This window comes from Canis aureus, chromosome 18, assembly GCF_053574225.1.
Source record: "Canis aureus isolate CA01 chromosome 18, VMU_Caureus_v.1.0, whole genome shotgun sequence".
NCBI classification, from domain to species: domain Eukaryota; kingdom Metazoa; phylum Chordata; class Mammalia; order Carnivora; family Canidae; genus Canis; species Canis aureus.
The window spans coordinates 46305827-46324014 of NC_135628.1; the positions used below are offsets into that span (position 1 = coordinate 46305827).

At 38.5% G+C, this 18188-nt stretch overlaps 2 protein-coding genes across 8 annotated transcripts in view; one reads left to right on the forward strand and one right to left on the reverse strand.

Annotated features, from left to right (window-relative positions):
- ZNF804B (zinc finger protein 804B) overlaps window positions 1-18188 on the reverse strand; it is a 493317-nt gene that overhangs the window by 468453 nt on the left and 6676 nt on the right. The window lies entirely within an intron of this gene.
- Window positions 1-18188, forward strand: part of TEX47 (testis expressed 47) — a 29224-nt gene that overhangs the window by 7934 nt on the left and 3102 nt on the right. For 5 of the 7 annotated variants that reach the window (XM_077857058.1, XM_077857057.1, XM_077857061.1 and 2 more), the window contains exon 3: window positions 327-393. The exons of the other annotated variants lie outside the window; for them this stretch is intronic. The gene's annotated coding sequence lies outside the window, so the exon portion shown is untranslated. The remainder of the gene's footprint in view (window positions 1-326; window positions 394-18188) is intronic. 7 annotated transcript variants of the gene reach the window in all.

Below are 18188 nucleotides of genomic sequence, written 5' to 3' on the forward strand. Positions count from 1 at the left end.
AATACTAAGCAATTTTTTAAAAATACTATTTATAAAAGAGTGCATTAAATGTCAAGCCTTGATTTATTGAGGAAGAAATAAAAGTCTGAACATCGAACATATTTACATTTTACCAAAATGCATTCTAGTGTAATGACTTCCTGAGGGATCTCAGCCACTCATGTCTCACTTCCCTTCTCCTTCTCGTTTATACTAGACTCAGTTTATACTAGACTTTGCTTTTTGAAAGCAAAAAATAATAAGCCACTCTACAGCAAGTAGATACATAAAACTATATACCTTGTAATATTTTGATTCATCCATTCCTCACTTTCTATCCTATACAGCAACAATTCTTGAGCACATACTCTGTTCCAGCCAAAATCAAAATGACAAAATGAAAAGAACATTGAGGTGAGATGACTGACTTTTGTTATGTACTTCATTGCTAATTCATTATGTGGCCCTGAACAAGTAATTTTATTTTGGGTTTCTGTTCATCTGTATCATAAAGAAGTCTGTGAAGCTCTTGAACTGTATCCAAAAATATGTCTCAAAAGAAAGACTTATTGTCTTAGCGTCAGGCAGGAGGACAGAATTAAGATGTTTGTATTAAAATTTTGAACCCTAATGTCTGAATGAATGAATGTCTAAACTAATCCACCCTATCAGAGAGTGCCTGTGAGCAATGCCAACATTTTCCTTTGAAAAGTCCATCCTGGATGCATTCTAGTGCAAAGATGAATGGGAAGCCAAAAAGCCAGAAATCTATGCATTAGATTATTAGATCTGACATCTAAATAGCAAGTTTGGTAGTACTGTGAAGTCACGAGAAACAGTGAAGAATGGGACATTTTCCTTTAACCTAATGGGAAGCCACTGAAGATTTTAAGCAGAGCATAATCAGATGGTTTGGCTACTGAGTGGAGAATGCACTGGCAGGGAATATATTGGTGCAGACAGGCTCCTCAGGAAGTTGTTACAAGTCTCCTAGCAAGGGATAATAATAGCTAGAACTAAATTAATGACTGTGGAAATGGATCTAAAGGGATGAGTTTGAGAGATAATCAGGAGGTAAATAAACATTGCTTATAAAGGAGAGAAAGGTGTCAAACGTTTTTGGTTTCTAGTTTTTACAACAAGACAGTACCATTCCTGAGGCAGGAAATATATAAGGAGTATAGAGTTTGTAAAGGAAAATGTGCTTTTGATTACTGATATATTACAGCTACATCAGGTTGGAATAATTTTTGATATTTCCATATCAGTTATTAGTAATAACTTTTTTCCTTTTTTATAAATTTATCTTTTATTGGTGTTCAATTTGCCAACATATAGAATAACACCCAGTGCTCATCCCATCAAGTCCCCCACTCAGTACCCGTCACCCAGTCACCCCCACCACCCACCCTCCTCCCCTTCCACCACCCCTTGTTCGTTTCCCAGAGTTAGGAGTCTCTCATGTTCTGTCTCCCTTTCTGATATTTCCCACTCATTTTTTCTCCTTTCCCCTTTATTCCCTTTCACTATTTTTATATTCCCCAAATGAATGAGACCATATAATGTTTGTCCTTCTCCGATTGACTTATTTCACTCAGCATAATACCCTCCAGTTCCATCCACGTCAAAGCAAATGGTGGGTATTTGTCGTTTCTAATGGCTGAGTAATATTCCATTGTATACATAAACCACATTAATAATAACTTGATGAGGTATAGAGGACATGCATCATTATTAAATCTCATATTAAATCTCATAATTTGCTGATATGTATAACTACTAATACACATTTTCTGATCTAAGTAACTTCCAGGAAAGTCAAAACATTTTGATAAGTTAAAATAAATTAGGCTAAAGGAAAAATTATCCCAAAGATAATCCTAGGACTGATATTCACCACCATAGCTCCCCTTAATATGTTTACATTCAGTGGAGCCAAATATAAAATCAGCAGCACTTACAGAGTTCAATTCCTTCCTTTTGTCAAATAAAAGTCATTCAAAACATTAATAATTATTTATTGATTGCCACATATATTTATTGAAGGCCATGCTATTGTCATTTAAAAGCACACATAAAAGCTGCTATAGAACCCCTCCTAAATTCTTTGGTATATTATTTATTCCATTTGCAATGAAAATTTAGGTAAAAAGGTGCCCTTTGGCACCCTATTGACATGTTTTGCCCTCTGTTTCTCTCAATTGGTTGTAGGACAACATGACACACATTGAATTTTATTCTCTCTCTGGATTTAATCATTCAGCAAGTGTGAACTAAAAAACTGTATCAAACACTTTATTAGACATGGAGGTTTGGAGGTACAATGCAATTATGAGCAAATAAGCATAATTTCTACCTTAGAGAGTATGCAGTCTCTATCTCCCTCTATCCCAAACATATAAAAAATTAAACAGTTGTAATTCTAATAATTAATATATTATATAATAATATATAATTATAATTACTTATCTTGGATATACAAGTTGCAGTGGTTTACTAACTTTACCTAGGGTAGAGGATTAGGGGATGCCTCTGAGGGAAGAAAGATTCAAGGATTTCTGGAAGTTGCATAGAACTGAGCCAAATAAAAGACAAGAGTAGGAGGGGAGTGTTCCTGGTGGAGGATATATATATATATATATATAGTTGATCAGAGGGATGTGCTAACACCCAAAGGCAAGAAGAGCCATACTGTGTTGAAGATGTGAAAGAATATCAATAAGGCAGGACTGAAATACAAATGGAATCATAAGAGATGAGATTGGATAGCTAGGCATGGGACCAGATTATGCAGACATTTAGAGCTAGCTACATAAGCACCATGATTTCATCTCAAGTGAAATAGGACACAGTTTTGTTTTAATCAGAGAAATGCCATGATTAGATAGCATTATAGAAGAACCACTTTGAATTGGAAGAAGAGATGAGAAGAGTACTTGGTAACTAGACCGGGCAGACATACCAATTAGGAGGCTATTACAATAATCAAGGAACGAGATGATATGATGTCTGTACAAAGATAATGGCAAGAACAGAAAGCATGTGCCATCTCCCAAGACAGGTGATACTGGAAGAGAAGCAGCCTGGAGATGTGCAGGGAGTAAGATGAAGTTTTCCATTTTGAACATGCTAAATCTGAAGTGCCTGCAAAGCATCAGTGTTAAACTATCCAGTAGTGATTTGGAAATATTCTCTGAAGCCCTGGAGATGGATCTGGTAGAGATAGAGATTGGACATCATCACAGATGATGACTGAGGATTTAGCATCCTATCATCCAGCTCAATTAGATACTGAAGAGAGAAGACAGGCTACTTCAAAACCTTGAAGAGTGCCATGGGAAGAACAGGGACCCACAAAGTCTAAGAAGACATTGTTCAAATCACCCAGAAGCAGAGAAAGAGAATTAGATCAGGGAAGTGTGATGGAAGTCAAAGGAAAAGAACATTTCTTTTAAAAGACAGTACTCAACAGTATCAATTGTCTCAAAGTCAAGTAAGACAAGGAGTAAAAAGTAGATTTAATGACAAAGACATCATTGGTGACTCAGAAAGAGTGACTTATATAGTATACTAGAGACAGAAGCGGCATGCAGTAGGCTGAGGAGTGAGGGTTGGGTGAGGAAATAGAACAAAGTATAAACAACATTTCTACAAGCTTGGCTGTTGAGTTGGTTGTTAGTGAAGTTGCAGAGTCAGTTTGGGAATGCATAAAGCCCTCTGGATATTTTAAAATTTTTTACTAAAAAGAAAACCAGTAATTTATCCTGGTTTCAAGAAAGGAATCTGTCCTCTCATGTGAGATTAAGCATCCAATCATAGCCCAAGGGGGAAAGAGCTCTACTCAGCTTTGAATGGCAAAGATCTGGTCTTATACCTTAAATGTCCTCAAGTTACTATTTGTACATTTCTGGAAAAGAATGATTGCTCAATAAACATTTGTTCAGATAAATGCACTAATCATTGGGAGAAACCTAGCTATGCAAAAAGTGACTTTAGAATATCTTTGAGCTGTGGGGTGCCTGGGTACTCAAGTCCATTCAATGGCTGGCTCTTGATTTCAGCTCTGGTCATGATCTCGAGGTCCTGGGATATAGCCCTGCACCAAGCTCCACACTCAGCAGGAGTCAGTTTCAAGATTCTCTCTCGGGGTACCTGGGTGGCTCAGTCTGTTAAGTGTCTGCCTTAAGCTCAGGTCATGACCCCAGGGTCCTGGGAAGGAGCCCCAGTTCGGGCTCCCTGCTCAACGAGGAGTCTGCTTCTCCCCTCTCTCTCTCTTCCCCACTCATGCTTGCACGCATGCTATGCTCTCTCTCTCTCCAGCTCTGTCTCAAATAAACACATCAAAATCTTTAAAAAATTTTTTTAAATATTCTCTCTCTCCTTCTGCCTCTGCACATGTTCACTCTCCTTCTCTCTCTCAAATAAATAATTGAATCTTTAAAAAAATAAAATAATATCTATGAGCCCTGATATTACAACTCAAACTTTGGGTTATTCCAATGGTATTTCCATGGTCAAACTTTTACAGTTGATTGCAGATTTTGCCATATCCTTTATCTACTTTATGGATCAATCTCATCACATTTGTAAATTTTGCTATGGCAGTTATCCTTTGCCCAGTCAAAGCATGCTAGGAAATTGCAAATTGCAATCAAATCTCAATTTTCCAAACTAATGATTTTAAAGACCAATAATGCATAATCCAAAATGATGGTGAATTCATGAACCATTTATCTCTGTAATGTATATTCATTAAATTTGACTATAAGTACATCTTATATGTCATATATAACAAAATGATAAAGCATTTCAACTGAAATGGCTCAAGAGGACTTGCAAGCTTTTCCAATTCCTCTAGTTCTGCTTCCCACTACATCCTATTATTTATATCATCTTTCATGTTCAGGTGACTCATTGAAATAAACTAATCTAACATATTTTTTAGGATGGAGGGGATAATCAAGAAGCAGCACTTCCTTATTACTGCCATCATCCTCATACTCATTTCAGCTTAATATCTTAAGTTGATATTAAGATATTCCTTAATCTTAATATCTTAAGTTGATATTCCTGAAATCAGGAATTCCTATATTCCTGTATTTCAGAACTTCCTGTATTCCTTTCACCACACACAAGGCAAGGTAATCATCAGTTTCAGGTGATTACAGGAATTCCTATATTCCTTTCAGCACACACAAGGCAAGGTAATCACCAGTTTGACATTTTCACTTTTGACCTTCTTGTGCAAACAGCAAATGTTTTTGTATAAGGAAAGATGTTTAGGGCTTTCAGATAATATTAAGTTGAAATGAGTGTAATGCTTTCCTGAAGAGTCTTCTCGTCCATAAAAACTGCTTTGTGGGATAATTCTTATGAGGGCCACTAACTCATGTCTGCTGCTAAAAATGTTTACTCATGGTAGTGTGCCATGTCAGAGATATTAGAAACCCACAGCTTACAAGCAGGCACATTCTACTAACAGAGGCACCATTCTTATCTCTGGCACTACCTGGTTTTTCTTGCTAATATTAACCAAATGATAGTTGTAGAAGCACAAGCAATTAGCTTACAAATGACAAAAAGACAACGTTTCCCCTTGCGTGTCATAGAAGAGACACCAAAATATCTCTTTGGTGAAGTTAACTCCCAGTTGACTAACAGGAATAAAATGCTTGCATAAATAGAATTATATGTGCATATTTGGAATAGAATTATAGGCTAGACATATTAGTATACACACACACATACATGAATATACACACAACTCTCTGAACCCAAACTAGAGAAACCAATTAAGATTCATAAAACTGCTCCCAAACAAGTGGGAGAACCAGGGATTTAACTATCAAAGTTTAACAGCACAGTACAAGAAAATCCTTTTATATAAATAATGTAGATCGCTTCTCTAACAGTTATGTTCTCCCCACCTGTGCTCTGACTCCCATCTGAGAAACTGCCCGTCAACTCTCCTGGGGTATCTCGTCCCATAGCTCCTCATGTGGGCCACAGAATGAGTGGCCCTGACCTCCTCTCTCCCACCCAATTTCTTTCTATTCTCCTCTTCCATTACATGCACATGGCAAGTGGGTGCACACACACACACACACACACACACACACACACACACATGCTCATAGACTGGACTAGTCATTATCTATCAGAGGCAGAGAGAGCCCACATGTAAGGCAGCAAATGATGCAGCTGAAATAAGAAACAGTTGAGATATCTGGAAACACCAGAGACACAGCCACCTTAACCCCGGATTTCATTTCCCAGCCCTGACTGAGGCCCTAACATTTTCTATCCATGAATCCTTCCAACAACCAAGCTTCTCTTTTGCTGAAGTCAGTTAAAGTTGTTTTGAGTTCGTTTTTTGTTTCCCTTGAAGCCAACAAATTCTTAGAAGTCTGACAAATGTTTTTCAAAGCAACCTACTCACATGTAGTACATACGAGAAGATTTGTGTTCAAATCTCTTATTTTCTGCTAGCTCACGTTACATTAGGAAAGTTGCTAACCTCTCTCTAAGCCTCAGTTTTGTCGCCTGTGAACTGAACAAGCACCCAAAGACAAAATGAGATAAATCATACATACAAGTAACCAGAACCTCAGAAAGTGCTTAATGAATTCATCACAGTTTACAGTATGCTCTGCAAGTTTGCAGTTTCTGTAATCCCTAAACGTAACACTACACCTACCCTTAAACCTACTCCTAGGCCTAACACTAACATTACCCCTAAGTACTCCTACTGCTACACATGCCACTAATCCTGTACTTCCCCCACACCCTACACCTAACAATATCCAGCAGTTACAACAATAAGCTTTGTGACAAGGACATGAGATGGTTTGAATTCTGACCATCAGACAAGGGAGACCTCAGGGATGTCAGGCCAATTAGTCAAGCTGCTGATACATATAATGCTTCTGCAGCAAGGATAGTCTAGAGATATTCTAAAAAATCCCCTAGCAGAATAAAGCACAGGGTAAGTCCTTCAACCAACTTTTGCTCCTGCTCTTAATATCCTCTAGAAGAATCCGAGCTATCCTTTGATAAATGCTTACATGCCATTTCAGACAACTGGACTCTGATCAGTTAATTAACTTTTATTAATATGTGTTATGAATAGCTTGCTTATACTCTTCAATAATAATGTGAACATTAGAAAATCACTCATCACTGTAATTAAATGGCTTAATATACTTATGAATGGATTATTATTTTTAAAAACTCAAATTCTAATAAGATGAAAATGGACTTATGTTGGTTTTATGAGTTTTCTTTCTATTGTATGTTTCTAAAAGGAAATTGGTTGCTTAATCACATGTACCTGAAGGAATAAGGTAATAACATCATTACCACTTAGCAGTTGTGAAATGAGGAGCCTCATGTCATCTGCAAAATGGAAGACAGTAGCACCTACAACTTAAAATTATTTTAAAAATTTAAAAAGTAAAGGCATGCAAGGCTTGTTTTGGCCTAGTATGTCTGATATAAAATGAGTGCTTTTAACCTGTTACTCTGTGAACTGAGAATTAAGGAGGTATTTAGAACACCAGGGAAGCTTCACAGAGGATGCCCACAGGAATTAGCAGTGGAAAAAGGAGAGGACCGAGCATGAGTGAACTTTCCTCAGCCTCTATAAGGAGGTCTTGGTGAGTGGCCATTGGTTCAATAATTTCATAATGTTAATGTGCACAACACACTCATGAATACCTTGCTTAAAGTACACATTCCAGGCTCACCCCCCCACCACCACCACTACCAGCATTATGATTCTATCAAGTCCAGTCTGGAGCCCTCAAATCTGCAGCATAACCCCCATTTAGACAACATGAAGATGAGATCTACAGGCCATTCTAGCTTGATTTTACTACCAGTAACTAACTGCCATATTCACCCTATAATTTAGCAGTCTTACTGTTCGTCTTTATATTCTAGAATCAAGAGGAAGTGACACATATATATGGGGAAAAAATACTATCAGCCAACCTGATGGCTTTTTCTAGTATATTCACAATTTTTAACCCCAATTTTTGAAAAGTGACCCCTAATCACAAAGATCAGAAATGTCCTCTTCTAAGACATTTGTCACACAGGTTTATCTGTTTAGCATGTGTTTTCCATTCTAGACTGTAAATTCCATCGAGGCGTATGACACGGGCACCTTATTTGCATCAGTAGCTCCCCCAGCTCACACAATGCCAGATACCATTAACCAAGAAGCATTTTGTTTTTGGAAAAATGGAAAATGCTTGCAGTCCTAGGCAGAAGTTAGGAATGAATGGTAGCAGAGGTACAGGCCATGAGTAGACTGGAGAAATATTTAGGAAGTAAAATGGGCAGACGTACCAATCCGATGAGGGATTAAAGGAAAACATTCTCAAGTTTCAAGCCCACATTGTTGGATGAAGATGATATCCCTAACCAAGGAAGAACCCACTTGGTTTAGTTCTAGAGATTATGTATTTGAGAGGTCTACAAGAGATAACAACTAGCGAATAACTACAGGTGTATATGAATCTAAAATGCTGTAAGCAGAATAATGGGCCCCATGAATGCCCAAGAGCAAATTCTCAGAACCTATAAATGGTATGATACATGTCAAAAGGGACTCAGCAGATATGATTAAAATGAAGAACCTTGAGGGGAGGAGAGGATCCTGAATAGAGAGGCCCAAGCTAATCACATGAGTCCTTTAAAATGAGTTCTTCCAGCTGAGGAGAATCAGAGAGTGTAGCAGGAGAAGAACTTGCTGGCTTTATTTTATTTTACTTAAAAGATTTTATTTATTGATTCATGAGAGACACAGAAGGAGAAGAGGCAGAGACACAGGCAGAGGGAGAAGCAGGCTCCATCCATGCAGGGAGCCCGACGTGGGACTCGATCCCAGGTCTCCAGGATCACACCCTGGCTGAAGGTGGCACTAAGCCACTGAGCCACCAGGGCTCCCCAAATTGCAGGCTTTAAAAATGGAGATAGGTAGTCATGGGTCAAGGAACACAGGCAGATTCTAAGAGGTGGAGGAAGCAAGGAAATGGATTCTCCCTTCAAGCCTCCAGCTAGGAGGATGGCCCTGCCTATACCTTGATTTTAGTCCAAGGAGATCTCTGTGCACTTACAGAACTCAAGAATAATAAATGTGTTGTTTTAAGCCATTAAGTTTACAGTGATTTGTTGGGGCAATAGGAAACTATACACATGAGGTCTGGTTGGAACATAAACATTTGTATCATCTTTCAGATTTCTGTATGATAAAAAAAATAATAACTATCTCTTTCACGAGTTAATGTTCCTCCCTCCTAGTTTCTGCAAGCTTAGAGCACGTGATATAAAAGCAGTGCTGGGTATATCTCTGTTGCCAATCAGTTCTATTCTCCCATGCCTACTCTCTTTTGGGACTGGAAGCCAGAAAACTACTGCTGACCTCTGAATAATGCGGGGCTTAGGGGTGCCAACCCTGTGTAATCAACAATCTATGTATAACTTTCGACTCCCCCAAAACTTAATGACTCAGCCTACTGTTGACCAGAACCCTTATCGACAACATAAACAGTCAATTAACATGAATTTTGTAAGTTATATGTATTCCACAGCGTGTTCTTACAATGAAGTGAGCCAGAGAAAAGAAAATGTTATTAGGGAAATCATAGGAAGAGAACATGCTGTATGGTATTCAGCAAAACAAATCTGTGTATACGTGGACCAGGCAGTTCAAACCTGTGTTCTCTGAGGGCCAAGGGTACTAGCTGGAGACATGTAAATTGCATATCCACAGAGCTCTTTGCCAGCTGGTTTCTGGTTAGGTTTGCCAGTGGAAAGCACTGGGGGGGAAGTTAGAAAAATGAAAGGAGTCATGATTTATTTTCTTTCTTCTGCTTCTCCCTGAAGCTGCCTGGGCATCTCAGCACTCCTGGGTTCTGGTAGTGGTAGGCAACTGCTGACCTCTGCTACCATGGCACAGCATCCCTCTCAGGCACCAGCCAGCCACTCGGGCAGGGAGGCCAGCAGAGAGGGTGCCTGCAAACTCTCAGATGCCCACGGTGCAGACACCTCTGGTGCTTTCAGAAGCAGCAGCGGCGGCAGGACCACCAAGAGTAAGGTTTCGAGGGTTTAGGGAATACCATTTCCTCTTTGCCCCTTCAGCCCCAGGGACTGTCATGACTTCCTACAATTACTAATCTCTGAGGAACAGCACCTTCCCCTTTTCTCTCCCTCAGGCTATTCAACACATTTGTAAAGAATTCCTTGCATTGTACACCCTCTTTTTGAAAAGCTAAGAATGGTTTTGCTATCCTACTAGACACTGACACGAATGCTCTTTGCAACAATGATATTCATGGATTGAATACCATCTATGTGTGCCAAAAGCAGAATGTATGTGTATAAGAACTAGTACTGATACATGGACCCTAATATTTACTCCTAATGGGAACCTATGTATACCATATACAATCCTCCTTTCAAATATTTTACTGTAATGGGTCTTTATTGGGGAGAGAAAGTGATGGATAAAACACACACACACACACACACACACACCTGTTTGGTTCATTAGAATTTCCAAAGGCAGTGAAAGATATTTAAACACAATAATGAGGCTGGATGCTTATCAGTACAGAGACAGCAGCTTTAGATTAAATATCTCTCTCTAATAGAAAAAGAGGAGAAAAAAATTCCTTCCACAAGGCAGCAAGATCATAACAACAACTCATCTACTTAACTCGATTTGCTTTGACAAAAACAACAGGAAAATGTATCATTGTCATGAATTAAAGTGGCATCGGGAAAGTAGGGCACACTGAGCAGTTTCATTAAGAAAGTTGTGAAAACACGGGGCTGCTATTTGCAATGGTTGTGTCAAACATAAAGCTAACTGGCCTCCAAGCCTGTGCTTCTCCTCCCATCAAGACGCAAGCCTAGTAAAGAGCCATCTGAGAGGTTCATCCAAAAGAACAACAGCTTCAACCAGTCGATGTTATAGTGTCAAGTTCCCAGCCAGTGCTGAGAACGTGTTAACAGATCAAGGACACCTGTCTGTGACAGAATGAGCCAATTGTTCCAAGAGTAACCACTAGCTGCTTTTCACTGTGCACTTACTAAGTGCTAGACACTGTGCTGGCTCGCTCACATCTCACATCAACCCTAGAAGACCAGTAACATCCCTCGAGAGCAAGCTGAGGACCAAAGTGGTGGTGCAGGCACATAGCTGGTTGGAGCTGAGGAGGACAGGTCTGTACAGCTCTCAGATCAATGTAGCTTAACTACTTCTCTCTCTCTCTCTCTCTCTCTCTCTAAATTATACCTATTTATTCATGAGAGACACACAGAGAGAGACAGAGATATAGGCAGAGGGAGAAGCAGGCTCCCTCCTGGGACCCAATGCAGGACTCGATCCCAGGACCCTAGGATCACACCCTGAGCCAAAGGCAGACGCTCAACTACTGAGCCACCCAGGCATCCCTTACCTACTTTTCTACACTGAATACAAGGAGGGAAAAAGTCCATGATCCCACCATAAAACTGTAGGGGCAGGAGGGATAAATGCTTAAAATAAGACAAAATACATGCATAAAGAACAAAACAAAACCCTATCCACAACACAGGTTTTTATCTTAAAATGTGAAATAAATATAAAAACATGCAACTTTTGTTTACATAACAAGTATGAGGAGAGACTTTTAGTGGGCATAGATGAATTTCAGAGATCTAAAGAAGGGATTATTGCATTAGATTTTCAAAGTTATTATACTAATGGTATCTAATACCTTTGACCAAACCTCCTTAATAAGAGTTTCTATAATTGATTCAAAATATTCTTTAAAGCTTCCACTTTATTTGTTTTCTTGATGGAAATGTTATATACCCTTAAGGCAAGAGAACAGTTATTTAGCCAGACCACCCCAAAATTACCCTAATAAGAGAGCAAAGAGGTGTATCTAGGGTGAACTTTAAACCCTATCATTCCTGTGTATATATCTATGACGTTTTCTCTCCTTATACAAAAAGGCCTAATTATAATGCATTTATTCCACTAGTAACTAAACTAATGATGACTCAAGTTTGGTATTCTTATTTTCTTGTTTATAAATCACTTCTGGTTTTGTGTATAACGACAACAACAAGAGCCATGGTTATCTATCTCAGTTGGCACAACCCACAGAAAGTAATGAGAAGTTCTCATGTCAGAGCTACTCCAGAGTATTTAACTCTGTAGTGAGATTAAAAGTCACATTCTTACCTGAGATGATCTCCTCGTTACATGGCCAACAGGATCCTACCTGGCTGGACCTTATCTGCCTTGTCTTATACTTTCACCAGCCTCCCTGTCCAGATACAGAGGGAAAGGTGAGGGGGCTTTCACCATTCTGTAGCAGAAACAGTTGTGTTTCTGTCTAGCTTGCCTTGCTTCTGGGATTTCCTTCAAACAAAGCATACACATCATCGCTTTCAAAATAAAACAACCTGAAAACCACTGGTCAAACATTAGTGTCGTTTCCAAACTGGGAGGGAAGCAAGATGCTTGCAGGTTGCAGATTCTTTCCACATTTCACCAGGCACAGCACTCATCAAGATCAGAAACTGAATCTTAGGGCTGGCCTTATAGTCGTGACTTAACCAAGAATTTAAAACTTTACATGCCTAGATTTTTGTCACAGAAGATCACACATTGTATTCCAGTTTGCTGTCTACTGAGTCCAATTCTAAGATCTTCAGATTAAGTGATATTTATATACATAAGTCTACCCAAGGCCACTCTCATGAATATCTTTATGCCAATTATGATTTATCACTCGTTATGCTTTCTTACCTGTTCTGTTCCCTGTGGAGAACTGGTTTTCTCTATCACTTTCAGGGGTGGAGTCCACCCTGATGATCACAGAGTATGGCATTGAGTATGGCTTAAAAACAAAACAAAACAAAAAGACGACAAATTCACAGCAAAGTGATCTACATAAGGAAGGTTTATCATTCTTTATTACTTTTCCTTTATAACACTGTTTCACAAATCTTCCTTGTATGATGAAAAACAAATCATCACTGACTGTCACCAAAGATTTTCTAGGAACATTAGACAGAACTCTTGAACTCATACTATACAGCATATGGGGATTGGAAGATGAGCATTACATTTTATTGAAAATATTTGGTCAATTCTTTAAATATACTTAAATTCATTTAAATTAGGATTGATTAGTATATATAAGCATTGTTTGGGTTTTATCTATAATCCTCTTGGCAATAATCCTGTTTCCATAGTAACGCAAACGTATTTTATCCTCATGGATGCGTGTGAAATTATAACAACTTTTGTAATAAAGTTTACACATCATTTGCACATAAATTTCATTTTTTATGAGAAGTCCAAGCTAGAGGTTTCTTTCCTTGAATCATTTATTGTTATCTTGCCACTAAATACATAATTCACATCTCCTCTCAAATAATGAAAACTCAACAGCGCCATTCCTAACCGCTTGCAAGAGATTACTAAATCTACATGATGGTCGGATCTTTGAATTTCAACATGTAATATTAAAGAAAAGATAATGAAATACTTCACAGATGTCACCCTGGATATAATCCATGTGTTTTATTAGAATAAATCCATTCATTTTTACCTAATCAGGATTCTTTTGTTCATTTGTTTCAAATAGTTAACAAGTTTGCTTCACAAAGCAGAGAAATGAAGCAGCTGAAACACTGTGTCATTATTACCCTGACCCCAAAAAATGGGCCTTCATTCAAAAGTTTGCTGGCAGTTGAGCTTCAAATATATGCATTCTTCACTAAAACTAATTTGACATCATTTAAAAAAAAATAAGGCAGTTTATAATCTGGTGTAAGGACATTCACTCCTTTGAGGTAGGTGGTACTTGATAAGAGACATCTGGGGTTTCCGGGGAGTTGTAATGTTCTCTAACTACATCTGAAGCTTTAAAAATCTATATTCAGGCACTTGGGTGGCTCAGTCAGTTAAGTGTCAGCCTTCAGCTCAGGTTATAATCCCGGGGTCTTGGGACAGAGCCCCACATCTGGCTTCCTGCTCAGTGGGGAGTCTACTTCTTCCTCCCCCACTGCATGCTGCTTCCCCTGCTGTGTTCTCTCTCTCTCTCTCTGTCTGCCTGTCTCTGTCAAATAAATAAATAAAATCCTTAAAAAAAAATAAAAAGCTATATGCTTATAATTCATGGCAATTTACATATTACACTACTCTTCAACACAAAAGTTAAAAAATAACTTTCAATGGAGATACTACTATGTCTAGTGCAGAAAATGTTTGGGATTTCATGAAATTATAATTATTACTTCAATTGATCCCATCACTTTTTATTTAAAAGTAATGCTTTCTGCCCCACCCCCCCCAGCAATTTGCAAATGCCCAAATCAAAGACTAAAGAAATTAAGAAAGATAGCCTTAAGATGTACCTCTGAAATGATCTGGTTTTTGTGTTCTTAAGTTCGTCTTCCGTAAAGATGATGGATACAGTATAAAAAGGGAAATATCGAAAATAAATAAATAAATAGATAGATAGATAAATAAATAAATAAATAAATAAATAGGGAAATATCTGGGGGAAGTAGCTCAAAGTGTGGACTGTATTTTTCTAAATGTATGAGAGTGTTTTACTGAGTTTACCATCTCTCAAGAATATAAGAACTCTAAGTATATCCCAAAACTTGTATTACGTTAAAAAGTATAATATATAAAGCACTTCGAGTTTCAGAAAATGCAACTAATGTATAAGAAAACAATGCAAGTGATGTTCAGGGAAGATTCATTCTCACAAATTTTTCAGTCCTTCACATGATTTAACAATGAAAATCCACCAGCTGTCTCTGAACAGTTGAAGGTACGTCATGTCCCAGGGGTAGATCTATCCCCTTTTTCCAAAGGGCAGGATCAGGAACAGCAAGAAGGCAGTGGAGACATCTGGGTAGGGGCAGAAGGAGCCTCAGCATGAATTACAGCAGTCTCACAGGAGGCTCAGTCACTTTTGTGAGCAGACGCTTCCCATCACTAAAAATGTCCACCCATGTCAAGAGTGGTTATATTAGCTTCCTATGGCTGCTCTAACAAATCACCACAAATTTACCAGCTTAAAAGAATACAAATGTATTATAATTCAATCCATTAAATCAATAGTCTTACTGGGCTAAAATCAAGGTATAAGAGGGCTGTGATTTTTCTGGATGCTCTATAGGAGAATCCATTTTTTTTGCCTTGTTGAGCTTCAAGAGGTTGCCTGCATTGTGGCCACTTCCTCTCTTTTTAAAGCCAGCAGCATAGCATCTTCAAAGCTCCCTCTCTGACTCTGACACTCCTGCTTCCCTCTTATAAAGGTCCTCATGATTATACTTGGCCCTCATGCATAATCCAGGACAATTGTCAATATCCTTAATTTAATCACATCTGCAAAGCCTGTTTTGCCATGTGAGTAACAGAGTTGAAGGTTTTGGGGATTATAACATGAACATCTTTGGGGAGTTGTTATGGTCTATCATAGTGAAATATTTAAAAAATTTATAGTGGGAGCCTAAACTGGATTGCTGAGGGCCCTTCCAATATCGATATCCTACAATTAAGGCAAAGAAATCAAATATCTATTAACTGTTAAAAAGTTTATTTGTATTAAGAAACGGACCACACAATTAACGTGATTTTCTCCATTCCAGATAGTATTACTATCTCTCTGTATGTCCACCTTAGATGGCTGGATATTTTAGCTAAAATTCATTGTTCAGGGACGCCTGGGTGGCTCAGCGGTTAAGTGTCTGCCTTCAGCTCAGGGAGTGATCCTGGGGTTCCGGAATCTAGTCCCACATCGGGCTCCTGCATGGAGCCTGCTTCTCCCTCTGCCTGTGTCTCTGCCTCTCTCTTTCCGTGTCTCTCATGAATAAATAAAATCTTTTAAAAAATAAAATAAAATAAAATTCATCGTTCAGAAGAGATCCAAGCTTCTCTTACTGACAATGGCCACATCTTGATTGATCCAAGAAAGAATAATCGCTAGCAAAATGTTGTTGGAACGTGTGTGACTAACAAGTGTGAGCAATGGGAAAGTACTGGGAATTATGCAAAAACTACCTATGGCTGATCCAGGATGGTGCTTTCTCAAGAGCTATAGTGACCACTGATCAGGGAATTATTATTGTCTCTCTTTCAAAAGAAAGGAAAAATGACAGAGAGAAAGGGAGAAGAAAGAGAAGGAGGGGAAGAAGGGGGAGGCAAGAAGTCAGGAGAGGAGGATGGAAGGGGAGAGGGAGCAAAACCAAGATTCAGAGAAAGAAAGAAAAGGTGTAAGAACCACTGTTTTTTCCTCTTTATTACATACTCCTAAATAGGAGGGGAATAATCAAGTTCCTAACTTGTAATTCATTTCTAAGAAGCTATTAAATATGTGCCAATGAAATATATGGTTAACTAACTCATGTACAAATTTCATCTATTCATACATAGCCAATCTTCAGTCTCTTGTGGCCTTTAACAAAAATGTTCTGGAATGGTTACATGGAATAAAGCACTCTGCAATTTGGGTTAATAGGAAATATTAAATTATACTTGAAGCAATTGACCAAATGATCTTGGTAGATATTAAAGTGAGAAGCATTACCATGAAAACAGTGACCACTTAATCCATCAGTAGGACACTGTGCATTCTAAAAGATTCTGGCTAACTAACCTGGGAGAAAAGTCTCTAAGGAAAAGTTTTCATCATGGAGGTACCAGCAGGACCAAAAGTGAACATATTTACATCAATTAAATTTCTACCAACTTCCTTTTTTTCCCCTACTGAAATCAATAATAAACCACAAGCTGCTGCTCAGCTCTTGGGATATAAGGAAAACAGCAGGCATGACCTCAAGGATCTCATATCCTGTGACCAAAACGGAGACCAAGAAACAACTCCAGTAATAAGCTGAGCAATGGATGTGATGGCACCTGCAAGAGAAGTGCTTGATCCACGATAGAGACTCAGGGTCCAGTCACATGAGGACCCAACTCTTTAGTTAGGTCAAAAGAATTCATAAGACATGGCACAAACAATGAAAGTAAAAAGAGGATTTGTGCCACGTGCAATGGAATAAAGGTCTAGAAATACGCATCATAGTCGAGAACTCTGAGTAGTTTGGTCAGCATAGGGTCAGGTGAAAAAACAGAGTCAAAGCTAAAGATATAGACAGGGTCTGAATCATGAAGATCCTAGATACCATCCAGCAACTCTGAACGTTTTAGAGATAATGTGAATGTAATTAATTTGGTCACCAGGATATCTCTTGACTTCATGTTTAGATGAAATACATCAATAGGAAGGGTCAGACTTAAGTGGAGCTCCATCCCCTCCATCATCACTCAGAAAAGGGGTCCACTGGTTATTTTCTGTGTAGAACATGATTATTTATTTCATTCACAAAGAAGAAACACATATAGCCTTTGCTTGCCAAGAAAAATGTTAGAGAATATAATTATTCATGGCAAAATGGAGATCTGGAAAGGACATATGTGTGTGGGGGGGGAGGTACTGACTATTTGTTGCTCAGGAGGTAGATGGGACAAGTAAAGTGCTGAGTAATAGCTGTGGGAAGGTGGGCAGGGGAAGAACACTGGGAGGTAGATTCTGAATGGAGATACGGAGGAAGCTCTAAATTCTGAGCTAGAAATGAAAGTTAAACGTGGAGAGCGAACAGAGAAGAAACTTATATGCTTGGATTGGGAAGCTGACAGAATGGGGTGGTTCTCACCATTTGCAAGGGTTTGTATCTCTGGAGTTAGACATATATGCCAACGTTGACGCATAAGCCAAAAAAGGTACTGAAAACCCTGATAATCACGTTCACAAAAGGAATAAAGATCAATGGCAATAGGAATAACAGGGAGGGAAAAGATTGTTTAGAAAAAAACCAGACTGGCAGCATCCGTTTCAAAATAAACTATATCCTGCCTCTCACACCCACGCTAAAGTGAAGTAAAATTTGCCAAAAGAAATTTGCCAATTGTCAAAGCAAAAAATTGGCAGCTCTGATTACACTTGCTACAAATGAACAAAATGAATACTCTCTATTCCATGAATCATTGTCAAAGCTGTCCAGTACAAAATCCTGAGTGGCATCCTTTTATTTAGATATTCTGTATTTTATTATTTATTTATAGCCTGACTCGCTTCCACAACAGAACTAAGTCATCTGAAGGAAACTTTATACGTTGAAAC